This window comes from Moschus berezovskii, chromosome X (genome assembly GCF_049115385.1).
Source record: "Moschus berezovskii isolate FMDL1 chromosome X, NW_MosBer_1.0, whole genome shotgun sequence".
In the NCBI taxonomy this organism is placed as follows: domain Eukaryota; kingdom Metazoa; phylum Chordata; class Mammalia; order Artiodactyla; family Moschidae; genus Moschus; species Moschus berezovskii.
Window position 1 is genome coordinate 90,339,710 of NC_142488.1, and position 15,881 is coordinate 90,355,590.

At 40.5% G+C, this 15,881-nt stretch overlaps 1 protein-coding gene across 3 annotated transcripts in view; it reads right to left on the reverse strand.

Annotated features, from left to right (window-relative positions):
* GPRASP2 (G protein-coupled receptor associated sorting protein 2) overlaps nt 1-15,881 on the reverse strand; it is a 92,363-nt gene that overhangs the window by 71,336 nt on the left and 5,146 nt on the right. The window lies entirely within an intron of this gene.

Here is a 15,881-nt window from a genome sequence, read left to right on the forward strand (position 1 = left end):
TAGGACTTTATTAAAATTAAAAACTTTTCCCTGAAAAAACGTTTTTTAAGATAATGATAAACCAAACCAGGGACTGGTAATAAATCTCTTTAAAATACATATATAATAAAGGACTGATATCTAAAATATACAAGAAATTCCTAAAACTCAGTTCAGTTCAGTTCAGTCGCTCAGTGGTGTCCGACTCTTTGCGACCCCATGAATCACAGCACGCCAGGCCTCCCTGTCCATCACCAACTCCCGGAGTTCACTCAAACTCATGTCCACAGAGTCGGTGATGCCCTCCAGCCATCTCATTCTCGGTCAAAACTAAACAATAAAAAAATAAACATCCATTTTAAAAATGGGCAAAAAGTCTAATTAGACACCCATTTTATTTTAATGACTCAGACACTTACTCCTTGGAAGGAAAGTTATGACCAACCTTGATAGTATATTTAAAAGCAGAGACATTACTTTGCCAACCAAGGTCCGTCTAGTCAAGGCTATGGTTTTTCCCGTGGTCATGTATGAATGTGAGAGTTGGACTGTGAAGAAAGCTGATCGCCGAAGAATTGATGCTTTTGAACTGTGGTGTTGGAGAAGACTCTTGAGAGTCCCTTGTACCGCAAGGAGATCCAACCAGTCCATTCTAAGGGAGATCGATCCTGGGTGTTCATTGGAAGGACTGATGCTGAAGCTGAAACTGCAATACTTTGGCCACCTCATGCGACGAGTTGACTCACTGGAAAAGAGTCTGGTGCTGGGAAAGGTTGCAGGCAGGAGGAGAAGGGGACAACCGAGAATGAGATGGCTGGATGGCATCACCGACTCTGTGGACATGAGTTTGAGTGAACTCCAGGAGTTGGTGATGGACAGGGAGGCCTGGCGTGCTGTGATTCATGGGGTCGCGGAGAGTTGGACACGACTGAGCGACTGAACTGAACTGAACTGAAAGTTGATTTTAGAAACTGAGGACAAGAGACCAAATATTATGACAAAAGATACTCCAACTGCTCTTATCACTCAGGAAATTCCCAGGGTTTTGGGACCTGTGAGCTAGGAACCATGGATGGAGACCAAATATACATGATAAATAGATTTTGATCGTCTTAATAACAAATATATCACAGATCCTTTTTAGAAAAACAATAAAAATTGTTTAAAAATATAGCATATTACTAGAACCTCATTCAATCACTAATAACCATCCAATCCATTATCAAATCTTATGAAAATGTCTCCCAGGGAAAGGTCACTCTATTCAATCCTGTCAGGTTCCAAAAGCAGAAGTGGTATTAGCAATATACAGCTAAAGCATTTCAGGCATTGAGCTGAGAGACAAAAGAGATCTTTTGCTCTGGGCCTCTTTTGAGGTGCTCATGTAATACTGAATTTCTCTGATTACATAACCCATTTATTCATTTTCTAACCCTCAGTTACTAATCTTTTTCATTCTCTTCACTGAAACCCAAACTTTTCCCTCTTTGGAAAGGATGTTAGGTTCAGTCACTGTACTAGTATAAATGGTAGGCAGAAATACTAGTCTAGCAAGTCCTACTCCCTCAGTTCACTTTTAGTCAGATAAGGTAAGGCTACACATGAGCAGAAGTTACATAGGTGAGCTATCAATAGGCAGTACAGCTGTATTCAGTTAACCCTAATTTTACTAGATTGGGTGAAGGCATATCCTCCTAATATCCTTAGGAATTCTGACATAAAGGTAAACATTTTCTTGCTTGGGAATCTTCCCTGTTTCAGGCCCTTTTAGTTGGAGCCCTGGGCCTGAAACCATTGTAACAAGTAGTGCAGAAAAGAAGAAGTTGAGGTGATATGGAGAAGAGAGAATACCAGTATTTTCCACACCCCCTATTCCCTGGATCTACCAGAAAAAAACAGAAATCTATCCTGTGGGAACACTCTTTTAGCCCCACTCATATTCAAGTTGAGAATGAGTACATACTTGAAAAGGGACATAAAGCCAGCCCTTCATGCCTTTACCCGGCCCCCACCCCCACATTTTAGATAACCAATATTTTAACAGCCCATTTCAATTCTCTATCAAACTATGACTATAAAGAAGTTATTTTTTTTTCCATTGATGGACATCATGTGATGTAAAGTCTGTATGTTCCTTCATCTAAAAAAGTGATGCTCAACTGTCCAAACTTGTGCAACATCTTTTCTTACAGTACTTTGAGCATTTGCCATCTACCACCGGGTAGGCAAAACCCAGTAAAGAGTCAATATCTAGTCCTGCATTCCTATCAAGACTCATTTGTAGCCCCCAGGGCTACCAGCATTAGTCTGACTATAATTAGTCTGTCAACTATAATCAGAGCCTCCCCCCACCCCCAGGGAATCTGCCACATAGCCATCTGCAGTCTGTCTCTTTTGCTGGCATACAGAACAGTTCTTATTGGCATTGCCTCAGGTGGTGTAAGAGAAATATATCTGGATTCAGACCATCTTTGCCTTGCTGCCCTTCCCCTATGTCTACTCATTTCATGGACCCAGGTGGCAAACTCAAGGAGGCACACCAAAAGGTCCACTTGGTGGTTCCAATCACCTTCTGAACCTTGGAAGGGGGTTCTTCTGATGAGCATCAATATGTCCTACTTTAACGTACTGCCTTAAATTCCTAGTGATTTCCATGGAGCTGTGCCCTATACGGTCATCCCTTTAACAGTCCAGTTTTCCTTTGCCTATCTACCTGACCATATGGCCAGGCCATGGGTTACTGCCCAAGTGTAGGTAAAAACCAAAACATAAGGGCTTTTGCCATTTCTCAATTCTACCACTGCTAGGAAAACAGCATGCAATTCAGCACACCAGGGCTGATCTATTTTTACCTTCTTCAATCAGGAGTGCTGGCCTCCCAAACACTTCTAAAATATTGTCCATTTCCCATGGAACTGGCCATCTACAAGTCGAGCAGCTCTTTGTTGGTCAGTTAAGGGCTCTTTATATGGCACTGTACACATTACAACAGAATCCAGCAGCACCTCACGCAGTTTCAGAGTCAGCCCTTATTGAAAAGAGGCCCCCCCTCTCAGGAGTACCTCATCCTTGCATCACTCATGTAGCTTGTTCCTTTACCAACCATTTTCATTCTACTGTGGAACTCTTCTGGGCACTGCCAGTCCCATTATCCTAGACATTATGGCTATTCAAGTTTCAAGATCACTTTATGCCCTTCAGTCAGTCATAAGAGTAGCTTCAATTCATCTCTGATTGAAAGGTAGTAAAATGCCACTCAAATGGAAATCTTCTAGTCCAAAGTGCCAGTAATTGTCGCTGTGAGGTGCTCACAGACTCTTGCCATAAGCCCCATTCAGGAATGAAATGGCAACCCACTCCAGGATTCTTGCCTGGGAAATCCTATGGACAGAGGAGCCTGGTGAACTACACAGTCCATGGGGTTGCAAAAGTGTCGGACACAACTTATATGCCTCACATAGGGCTATCACACAACCTACCAACACCTCAGCCTCTATTCTACACTGTTTTGGCTCAGGTAATCTTACTGGTTCCCATTTAGCATGCCCAATTAACACTGCTTGAAAGGCGGATTTACCTGCCTTCTGTTTTACACTACTAGGTATGGGAAATATTCATCAGTCAGATACAATGTCCATCCCCATAATACAATCAAGTAAAAAAGAAAAAAAAAAGATGCAATCACTTCACATGAAACCTGTTAAAATATATCAATTCTCCTACAAACTTTTACCTTAACTTCATCAACCCTTACATTCATAACTGTAGCCTCCGTTAGGACTTCATCAATGGGTTTTGGTTTTACACTACTATGTAAGGGAAGCATTCCCCAGTCAGACATAATTTCCATTCCTAAAAAAGATTTGGGTAACATTCCAACTTTCATAATTTAATTAACTCTTACACTTATATGTTCTTTCAATTGAACTGCAGCCTGAGTCAAGGTTTCATCAATGGATTTTGGTACCAGTTTGTAGACTCCTGTATCAAGGAGTCTTGGAATCTCTTCTCCACCATCTGACTATTTTATCCAAGCTTATGCAAAAGGCTTTAGATCCTTAGCAAGAGTGCCAAGGGACTCTATAAGTCATAAAGTCTTATGTATAAGACATATAAAATGCTATATGTCTTAAATCTTATATGAGATTTATCAGTCTTATATAGATTGTCTTAATATTGCCCTAAGTGATTGGTCAGATTTCTCATTGTAATTTGTTTTCTGGCTTTCAAATTTTCTCAAAATTGTGCTAAACAGAGCTGACTTTTCTGGGGCTATTTAATGTTGGGGGGGCCAGCAAGTCCATTGGTAGTGCTGTCTTAAAATCTCTATGTTAAGCCCACCAATATCTGTTTTATTCATTCCACTCCTTAATTACTATCTAAAGATTTCCATTCTGCTAGGATGAGTTCCATGATTCTTTCTTCTTTGCTCCACTCCTATCAGCATTAGCTTTAATCACCTTATTCCTTAACTGTTTAAAATTTCTCTCCTGATAAAACCATTCTCTTGATTCTCTTCTCTGCCTTCTCCATTCTCTTGTTAATAACCTAATATTTTTACTAGCATCAATAAGACCACGAGAGGAAGCTGAGACAGTAAATGTCATAAGGCTTTTTGAACTGTCCCTCAGTTTTGTGGCAGAGGAGCCTGGTAGGCTGCAGTCCATGGGGTCGCTAAGGGTCGGACATGACTGAGCGACTTCACTTTCACTTTTCACTTTCACACATTGGAGAAGGAAATGGCAACCCACTCCAGTGTTCTTGCCTGGAGAATCCCAGGGACAGGGGAGCCTGGTGGGCTTCCGTCTATGGGGTCACACAGAGTCGGACACGACTGAAGTGACGCAGCAGCAAGGTTACAACAGGGTATCCATACAAAAGGAGCACTTTAACATAGCATCTACCAAGACTGGGTAACAAGTATATTCATTGGGTGAATATCCTGGTATTCATAAAGCCAGTCCCACATGGTTTGCATACAAAGCATAACAGCTGCTTCATCTGGGGTAACCCAGTTTCCATTCATACAGAAAGATGGGCAGTCCCCTTCTCATGGTAAACAGACCTTACAGTGACTTTTATCCCATCTACCAGGCTAGCTGTTCCTTCAAGAATAACCTCCTGTGTGTCTGAATCACATATAGCCATCTGTGATTGTTCTATAGTGACCTGTGCATCCTGTGCCAACCCAAACATGCTCTTTCATTCTGCAGCATTCAAAACCAGAGACAGTTCCTAAATTAGTCGCTCTCACAATCCATTTCAGTAAAAGTTCCTCAGGAGACTGATGATATTGATCTACAAAATAAAACAACTCCTTCACACTAATGTCCCCTGGTTTCAATAATGTTTTGGTTTTGCCCTCCCCCTACAATGACTACCTTCCTAGTAACTAGGGGTTTTAGAGGTACTTTCTGTTGCCTCTGCATAATTTTTACCTTGGGGTAGAGGCAGCTGTGAGGCTAGAGGCTGAAGATCAGACTCACTGAAATCTGAGCTTGGTCTAACATCAGGGTCTGATCTAACACTCTCCTTTACTTTAGCTATTAACAGATAATTACCAAGATTGTATACTTACCGTTTTTCTTATTATTCTGCACTTCCTTATTCATCTAGTGAGACAACTCCCCAGGATCTGATTAAATAAAATTCTAATTTTATGGCAAGACAAGAAAATGTAAACATAAACTTTTTCTCTGACCATTTGGGCCTCCTCCCTTCCCTTTAGTGTGTATTGTGCATCTGCACTAATCAGATCTCTCTAGGATATAACTTTCCTTCTTAATCTTGTAAGGAGTCATGGTGACCCACTACTCACTTTGTACTTACAGACCTGCATTGTATCAATATGTCAGTTGATATATAATCCTTTGTCTCAAAAACTGTATAACTGTGCTTTGACCTCTAACAAATGGGACAGTCCTCAGAACTTTCTGAAAGTCTGCCTCCCTAGTTATAATCCTCAGGTTGCTTCTAATAAAATTTTCATGTCTTTCTTAGATTGACTACTAATTTCTCATCAACAGATCCATCCCTAACTTCCACTGGTAACTTTTACCCTTCGTATCAGATTGTAGCACAGCTGTTGCTCCATACCATGTATGATCATGAATCAAAGTTTCCTCATCCCCCACCTTTTCATCCTTTCTTTTCCCAAACTACATGTTTACATGAGCCAGAGCTTTCTAACAAATCCCACTTCTCTGATACTAACTAAAGTGGTTCTGAACCCATTTCCAATGTGTATGTGTCAGAAGGTGGGGAGGGGGAGGTGGTTTCCTATACCAACAAGTAATTCTCAAACATCAGCAAGGTGTCCTACAAGTAAACTTAATTATGATACTATCTACCCAGAGATAGCATCAGATTCCACAGGTTAGGGACCCAGTTCCATAAGACTGCCTTTACTTCAAATGTCAATCTCAAGCCAAGGTTGTTGCCTGTACTTATGACCAACTGGCTATAAATCAGAGGTTCCTAGGCTTCCTCCTTGGTTTTAATTAATTTTCTAGAGTGATCTACAGAATTTAGAGAAACACTTTACCTACCAGATTACTAGTTTATTATCAAAGGATGTAATTCAAAAACAGCCAGCTGGATTACTTAGGACAAGGTATAGGGAATGGGTGCAGAGTTTCCATGGTATCTCCTAGTGCTCCACTCTCCCAGAATCTTCATGTGTTCTCCAAGTCTGAAGCTCTCCAAATCCCATCCTTCTGGGTGTTTATCGAGGCTTCATTACATAGGCATTATTGATTAAATCTTTGGCTACTGGTGGTTGATTCAACTTCTACATTCTCTCCCTTCCCAGGAAGTAAGAGGAGGGGTTTGGACTGACTATTACAACTTCTAATCACAGGGTTGGTTCCTCTGGCAATGGGTCACTATCTCTGGTGCTTTCCAAAAATCATCTCATTAACATAAACCCAGTTGTGGTGGAAAAAGGCAGGGAAGCCTGACGTCCTGCAGTCCATGGAGTCCCAAAGAGTCAGAAACAACTTAGCAACTGAACAACAAATGAATAACAAAACACACATTTCACCATAATGGCTCTGAAGTGGATTTCAGGAACTGAGGATAAGAGACCAAACATTATCACATAAGGTGTTCTCATTGCTCTTATTCAGTAAATGTCAAGGGCTTCAGGAGCTGTGAGCCAGGGACAGTGGATGGAGACCAAATATATATGAGAAATATATCTTGGTCATCTGAATGACCAATTATATTCCTTAAAAGTCACAATACCACACAAAGCTTACTACAGTAACTGCAGCAATCTCAACAGTATGGTACTGGCATAAAGATAGACACACAAACCAGTGAAACAGAATAAAGAGCCAAGAAATAATCCCTTTCATATATGTGGCCAAATGAGTTTTGACAAGGGTACCAAGACCATTCAATGGGGATGAGCATTCTTTTCAAGAAATGGTGTTGGGAAAACTGGATATCCACATGCAAAAGAATGGATTTGGAGCTTTACCACATGTGAGAGTGAAAGTGTTAGTCACTCAGTCATGTCTGACTCTTTGCAACCCCATGGGCTGTAGTCCACCAGGCTCCTCTGTCCATGGAATTCTCCAGGCAAGAATACTAGAGTGGGTAGCCATTCCCCTCTCCAGGGGATCTTCCTGAGCCAGGGATCAAACCCAGGTCTCCCACAGTGCAGGTAAATTCTTCAACATCTGAGCCACCAGGGAAGCCCCATACCACATACTAAAATTAATTCAAAGTGGATCAATGACCAACTCAAGAGCTAAAACGTTGAAACTCTTAGAAGAAAATATAGGGAAGAACTTAATGGCATTAAGTTTGGCAATGATTTCTTGGATAGAACACCAAAACATAAGAAAAAATAAACTGGACTCGGTCAAAATTAAAAACTTAAGTGTATCAAAAGATCCTTTCAAGACAGTGAAAAGGCAAGCCATAGAATGGGATAAAATACTTGCAAATGATGTATACAATAAGGGGTTAACATCAAGAATATTTAAAGGACTTCTAAAACTCAACAATAACAAAAAAGACCAAACATCCCTATTTTCAAGGGCAAAGTGAAGTGAAAGTGAAAGTCGCTCAGTCGTGTCTGACTCTTTGCAACCCCATGGACTATACAGTCTATGGAATTCTCCAGGCCAGAATACTGGAGTGGGTAGCCTTTCCCTTCTCCAGGGGATCTTCCCGATCCAGGAATCAAACCTGCATTGCAGGCGGATTCTTTACCAACTGAGCTATGAAGGAAGCCCTCATTAAGGGCAAAGGCCTCAAATAGACATTTTTTTCAAAGAAGATATGCAAATAGCCAATAAGCACATGAAAAGATGCACATCACTGGTCATTAGGGAAATACAAAGCAAAAACACAAGATACCACTTCATACACATTAAGATGGGTATTATACAGAAAAATAACAAATGCTGGCAAGGATGTGGAGAAATTGATACCCATGTGCATTGCTGATGAGAAGGAAAAATGATGTAGCCACTGTGGAAAACAGTATGTCAGTTCTTCAAAAAAATTAAACATAGAATTACCATATGATGTATCAATTCCACTTCTAGTTATTTAACAAAAATAACTGAAAGCAAAGACTGAATCAGATATTTGTGCCACCAATGTTCTTAGCATTATTCACAACAGCCAAAAATTGGAAACAACCAAAATGTCTATTGAAAGATGAATGGATAAACAAAATGTGGTATATACCAGCAATGAACTATTCAGTTAAGTTCAGTTCAGTTGCTCAGTCGTGTCCGACTCTTTGCGACCCCATAAATCACAGCATGCCAGGCCTCCCTGTCCATCACCAACTCCCGGAGTTCACTCAACTCATGTCCATCGAGTCGGTGATGCCATCCAGCCATTTCATTCTGTCGTCCCCTTCTCCTCCCGCCCCCAATCCTTCCCAGCATCAGAGTCTTTTCCAGTGAATCAACTCATCGCATGATACAGTTGTAAAAAGAAATAAAATTTTGATACATGCTACAAGGATGAACTTTGAAAATATATGAAGCAGTCAGACACAAATAATAAATATTGTATGATTTGTTCACTTACTGCACCATAATACCCCCCACCATCCTCCCCTCTGGCAACCATAAGTTTGCTCTCTGTATCTGTAAGCCTGTTTACATTTTCTAGTTTTTGTTTTTGTTTTTGTCTGCACAGATAATGGGATCTCAGTTCCCAACCAGGAATTTAACCTGGGCCATAGCAGTGAACATCACCGACTTGATGGACGTGAGTTTGAGTGAACTCTGGGAGTTGGTGATGGACAGGGAGGCCTGGCGTACTGTGATTCATGGGGTCACAAAGAGTCGGACACGACTGAACGACTGAACTGAACTGACAGCAGTGAAAGCCCAGAATCCTAATCACTAGGGCAGCAGAGAACTCCCTCTGTTTCTGTTTTCTTTGTTTCGTTTTTTAGATTCCACACGTAAGTGAGCTCATATGGTACTTGTCTTTCTCTGACTTACTTCACCTAGCAAACCATCAGCAAAATGAAAGAACAAGATATGGAATGGGAGAAAATAATTGTAAATGATATATCTGATAAGGGGTTCATATCCAAATTATTAAAAAATCACATAATTCAATATGAAAAGAAAAATGATCAGATTAAAAAATGGGCACAGAACCTGAATGGACATTTCTCTAAAGGACATACAGAAGGCCAAGAGACACATGAAAAGATGCTCAACATCACTAATCATCAGGGAAATGCAAATTTAAACCACAATGTGCTATTACATCATACCTGTTAGAATGGCTATTATCAAAAAGACAAGAAGTAACATGTTGGCAAGGATGTGGAAAAAAGGGAACCCTTATGCACCTGCTGGTGGGAATGTAAACTGGTGCAGACACTATGGAAAACAGTTGCTCAAAAAGTCAAAAATAGAACTGGCATATCATCAAGCAACCCCACTTGTAAGTATTTAACTGAAGAACACAAAAACACTAACTTTAAAAGATATATGCCCCCTATATTCACTGCGTCATTATTTACATTAGCCAAAATGTGGAAACAGCCTAGATGTCCATCAACAGTTGAATGGAAAAAGAAGATACACACACACACAGAGATTACTCAGCCTTAAAAAAGAATGAAACTGACAGAAAACAGCAAAAATTCTGTAAAGCAATCATCCTTCAGTAAAAAAGTAATTAAAAAAAAGAATGAAATCGTGCCATTTGTCAAAAGCCAAATGCATAAACTATAACTAAAAATCTGTACTAATGGACATGGTGTATAAAGATCTAATTTGTGACAATAACATAAAGAGGAAAATTGAGCGGTAAGGGCAGACTTTTACTCTTGAAACTAAGCTGATATTAATTCAAACTTGGGTGTTACGTAACTAAGACATGGTACACTGGGTTTCCCTGGTAGCTTAGGCAGTAAAGAATCCACCTGAAATGCAGGAGACCCGGGTTCGATCCTTGGGTCGAGAAGATTCCCTGGAGCAGGGAATTGCAATCCACTCCAGTATTCTTGCCTGGAGAATACTGGACATGGACAGAGGAGCCTGGTGGGCTACAGTCCATAGGGTCCCAAACAGTCAGACATGGCTGAGCGACTAACACACACACAAGAGAAACTGTCAAGTTGTTCTGTATGTTGGCTGCAACTTTTTACATTTCCACCAGCAGGTTCAAGGGTTCCAAAGTTTTTACATCTTTGCCAACACTATTATCCATTTTTTAAAGAATTATAGCTGTCCAGTGGGTGTGAAATGGTATCACTGTGGTTTTGATTCACAGTTCTCTAAAGATATTGGGCATATTTTCATGTGTTTATTGGATATTTACATATCTTCTTTGAAAGCATATCTAATCAAATCCTTTCACATTTTAATTGCTTTTTATTTGTCTTTATTGAGTGGCAAGAGTTCATTATATATTCTGGATACCAGTTCCATATCATATATATGATTTGCAAATATTTTCTCCTATGAGCTGTCTTTTTAATTTATAAATGGCATCATTTGAAGCATGTTGCTAATTTTAAAGCCAAACTGAGTAAGTTTCATGGTTTTGCTCTGAGAAGTGTTTAAGGAAAATACTTCTTCTTCATTACGTTATTTATCAAAGCCTGTTACTGATGTAGTGGAGTCAACATTTAAGTTACTGAAGATATCCATGTCATTGGTTTATTAAATCATTGTAACTCTTAGGATATTCTGGCAGATTGAGCTCTGGGGACAAAGATGCCAGAACAAAACTATTTCAGGGAAGTTTGATTAACCAAAAATGATTTTTTGCTTCAATCACAATAGAAACTTATCTGTATATGCTTTAAGTTATGACTGGTTAAAAAAAAATCTGATATGTCACAGTCCCCATAATAAAGAAGCTGACTTCATTTTTTTAACTTTGACTAGTTGATAGGTTTTAAGCCTCACCCCTCCCTCTCCTCTGCTCCACATATGAATAAGTTGATATCTTCCCCCTCTGCCCCACATCTGGGCAAGCTGATCAGAAAGCCAAGGTGCTCTCTCCTTAGGCACTGGCAAAAGTTCAAACCATCTACAGGAACCCTCACTCTGAACCTATCTCCTCAGTTCAGTTCAGTTCAGTTCAGTCGCTCAGTCGTGTCCGACTCTCCGCGACCCCATGAACCACAGCATGCCAGGCCTCCCTGTCCATCACCAACTCCCGAAGTTCACCCAAACTCATGTCCATAGAGTCGGTGATGCCATCCAGCCACCTCATTCTCTGTCGTCCCCGTCTCCTCCCGCCCCCAATCACTCCCAGCATCAGTCTTTTCCAGTGAGTCAACTCGTCGCATGAGGTGGCCAAAGTATTGGAGTTTCAGCTTTAGCATAAGTTCTTCCAATGAACATCCAGGATTGATCTCCTCCAGAATGGACTGGTTGGATCTCCTTGCAGTCCAAGGGACTCTCAAGAGTCTTCTCCAGCACCACAGTTCAAAAGCATCAATTCTTCGGCGATCAGCTTTCTTCACAGTCCAACTCTCACATCCACACATGACCATGGGAAAAACCATAGCCTTGACTAGACGGACCTTTGTGGGCAAAGTAATGTCTCTGCTTTTTAATATGCTATCTAGGCTGGTCATAACTTTCCTTCCAAGGAGTAAGCGTCTTTTAATTTCATGGCTGCAATCAGCATCTGCAGTGATTTTGGAGCCCCCAAAAAATAAAGTCTGACACGGTTTCCACTGTTTCCCCATCTATTTCCCAAGAAGTGATGGGACCAGACGCCATGATCTACGTTTTCTGAATGTTGAGCTTCAAGCCAACCTTTTCACTCTCCTCTTTTAATCAAGAGGCCTTTGAGTTCCTCTTCACTTTCTGCCATAAGGGTGGTGTCATCTGCATATCTGAGGTTATTGATATTTCTCCCGGCAATCTTGATTCCAGCCTGTGCTTCTTCCAGCCCAGCATTCCTCATGATGTACTCTGCATATAAGTTAAATAAGCAGGGTGACAATATACAACCTTGACGTACTCCTTTTCCTATTTGGAACCAGTCTGTTGTTCCATGTCCAGTTCTAACTGTTGCTTCCTGACCTGCATACAGTTTTCTCAAGAGGCAGGTCAGGTGGTCTGGGATTCCCATCTCTTTCAGAATGTTCCACAGTTTATTGTGATCCACACAGTCAAAGGCTTTGGCATAGTCAATGAAGCAGAAATAGATGTTTTTCTGGAACTCTCTTGCTTTCTCCATAATCCAGCGGATGTTGGCAATTTGATCTCTGGTGCCTCTGCCTTTTCTAAAACCTGCTTGAACATCTGGAAGTTCACAATTCACATAATGCTGAAGCCTAGCTTGGAGAATTTTGAGCATGACTTTACTAGTGTGTGAGATGAGTGCAATTGTGCAGTAGTTTGAGCATTCTTTGGCATTGCCTTTCTTTGGGATTGGAATGAAGACTGACCTTTTCCAGTCCTGTGGCCATTGCTGAGTTTTCCAAATTTGCTGGCATATTGAGTGCAGCACTTTCACAGCATCATCTTTCAGGATTTGAAATAGCTCAACTGGGATTCCATCACCTCCACTAGCTTTGTTCGTCATGATGCTCTCTAAGGCCCACTTGACTTCACATTCCAAGATGTCTGGTTCCAGGTGAGTGATCACGCCATCATGATTATCTTCATCGTGAAGATCTTTTTTGTACAGTTCTTCTGTGTATTCTTGCCACCTCTTCTTAATATCTTCTACTTCTGTAAGGTCCATACCATTTCTGTCCTTTATCGAGCCCATCTTTGCCTGAAATGTTCCCTTGATATCTCTAATTTTCTTGAAAAGATCTCGTTTTTCCTATTCTGTTGTTTTCCTCTATTTCTTTGCATTGATCACTGAGGAAGGCTTTCTTATCTCTCCTTGCTATTCTTTGGAACTCTGCATTCAGATGCTTATATCTTTCCTTTCCTCCTTTACTTTTCGCTTCTCTTCTTTTCACAGCTATTTGTAAGGCCTCCTCAGACAGCCATTTTGCTTTTTGGCATTTCTTTTCCATGGGGATGGTTTTGGTCCCTGTCTCCTGTACAATGTCACGAACCTCCATCCAGAGTTCATCAGGCACTCTATCTATCAGATCTAGACCCTTAAATCTATTTCTTACTTCCACTGTATAATCATAAGGGATTTGATTTAGGTCATATCTGAACGGTTTAGCGGTTTTCCCTACTTTCTTCAATTAAGTCTGAATTTGGCAATAAGGAGTTCATGATCTGAGCCACAGTCAGCTCCTGGTCTTGTTTTTGCTGACTGTATAGAGCTTCTCCATCTTTGGCTGCAAAGAATATAATCAATCTGATTTCGGTGTTGACCATCTGGTGATGTCCATGTGTAGAGTCTTCTCTTGTGTTGTTGGAAGAGGGTGTTTGCTATGACCAGTGCGTTCTCTTGGCAAAACTCTATTAGCCTTTGCCCTGCTTCATTTCGTACTCCAAAGCCAAATTTGCCTGTTACTCCCGGTGTTTCTTGACTTCCTACTTTTGCATTCCAGTCCCCTATAATGAAAAAGACATCTTTTTTGGGTGTTAGTTCTAAAAGGTCTTGTAGGTCTTCATAGAACTGTTCAACTTCGGCTTCTTCAGCATTACTGGTTGGGGCATAGACTTGGATTACTGTGATATTGAATGGTTTGGCTTGGAAACGAACAGAAATCATTCTGTCGTTTTTAAGATTGCATCCAAGTACTGCATTTCGGACCCTTTTAAAACCCAAAGGTCATTTTCTTGTCCTATTCTCTTAAGCCATTTTCAGACCTGTCTGGGAGCTACCCTGCTCTGCCCAGAAAGCCTCATTATTGAGTAATAACTTTTTATACTGTCTTGGTGTGTATATATGTGTGACATTATCAATACTGGCATCTGAACAAAATCTGGAGTGATAATGTATTTCATCTCTGAGGAGTGGCCACAACAGTCCCCAAAAAGAAAATATTTTTTCTGGACAATGGAGCCATATTTCTTGCAGAATGGAGAGAGGGAATTAACTGTGTTGTTCATCTAGGCTATCTTTGGAAATTTTAATATTATATTTCAAAACTTTACTACATATATAATGACATTAATGGATTTATGTAAATCATAAAAGTTCCTACCACTGTTCTTGGTATACCAGAAAAATCACATTACTTTAACAGGAATCTCAAGTGGAAAAGGTATAACCTTTGAGTCATTTCCTTTGGTCTTTTATCCACTTGAGATTTATATACCAAGGGATGACAGCCACAGAAGTTTTTGTTTTTCCTATCAGACTGGTTTTTGACTCAGAAGAAATTATGTTATGAAAACTGAAGGATGAGAGTGTGCCTCTTCTCTAAAAGCTTTTTTGTCCTTGGTCACTGGTTCACTGAGGGATGAACTGTTAGTTGTGGACCAGGATTTCTCACCTAAGGTGTTTCAGAGAACCTGAAGTCCCCTATAGGTTGAATGCAGGTCACGTAGTGGCATAAAATGCAGACAGCGGAAAGATACTGAAGGATATTGTGCCTTGAAAGCCTTGCTAGGGAATCTGGTGATATGTAGATGGATTTCCTCTGAAAGTTCCTCTTTTAAAATTAAGGGCACAGCAAAGGGTCAGTAAATGCTAATGATCCAGTTGCATTGCAGGAAGAGTTCTTGTTTTACTTAATGACAGGGAAGATGAGAAATCTACACTGGTTTTGACCCCCAGCCAGCAACATACCGAGATAAGTAATATCTGGATCAGCCCTGATACTACATGGGTTTGCTTGAATTATTTTTCCAGGAAAGGAGATGAAACAAGAGATGAGCAATGGGGTTTTGACTTCAAGTACACCCCAGGAACAATTTGGAAACTGATTCTGCCTTCCATAGTTCCCACCCAAGGAGAAACCATCAGCTTCTTGCTTTGATACACCTACACACCCTACACTCACCATTCTCTTTAGGGGATGGAAAATTCTACAGCTAAGTGTGTGCTCCATAGGGCATTTGAGACACAGAATACTTCCAAAGGGTCTGGTCCAACAGTTCCGTGAAGATTCCCAATTCTTAAGGCAGCACCCACAGATGCAACTCCAGGCTATGGGAGTTTGGTGGATTAAAAGCAAGTTATAAAGAACTTCAAACATCATCTAAGTTGCAACTGTATGTTGCAAAAAGCCGGCCTGCATTTTTTCACCCTTAATGCACATATGTGGCTGTCCTTCATTTCAACTCCTAGATATACAAAAGATAGATTCAGATTTGACCTTAATAGAAATTAAATGTAATTGCTAAAACTAGGGGCGCATGACATCTTGTAGAGATTTTTCAGTTTAGGCCTTCCCCTCAAACACATAAAAAGTAAGGAGAGGAAGTTCAATAGGAAGACCAGTATTTGTACACTGCATTTTCCAATACTCAATTTTCCAATGCTGGCAGTTAAGGAAAGAGGATGATAACAGCAAAGGAGAT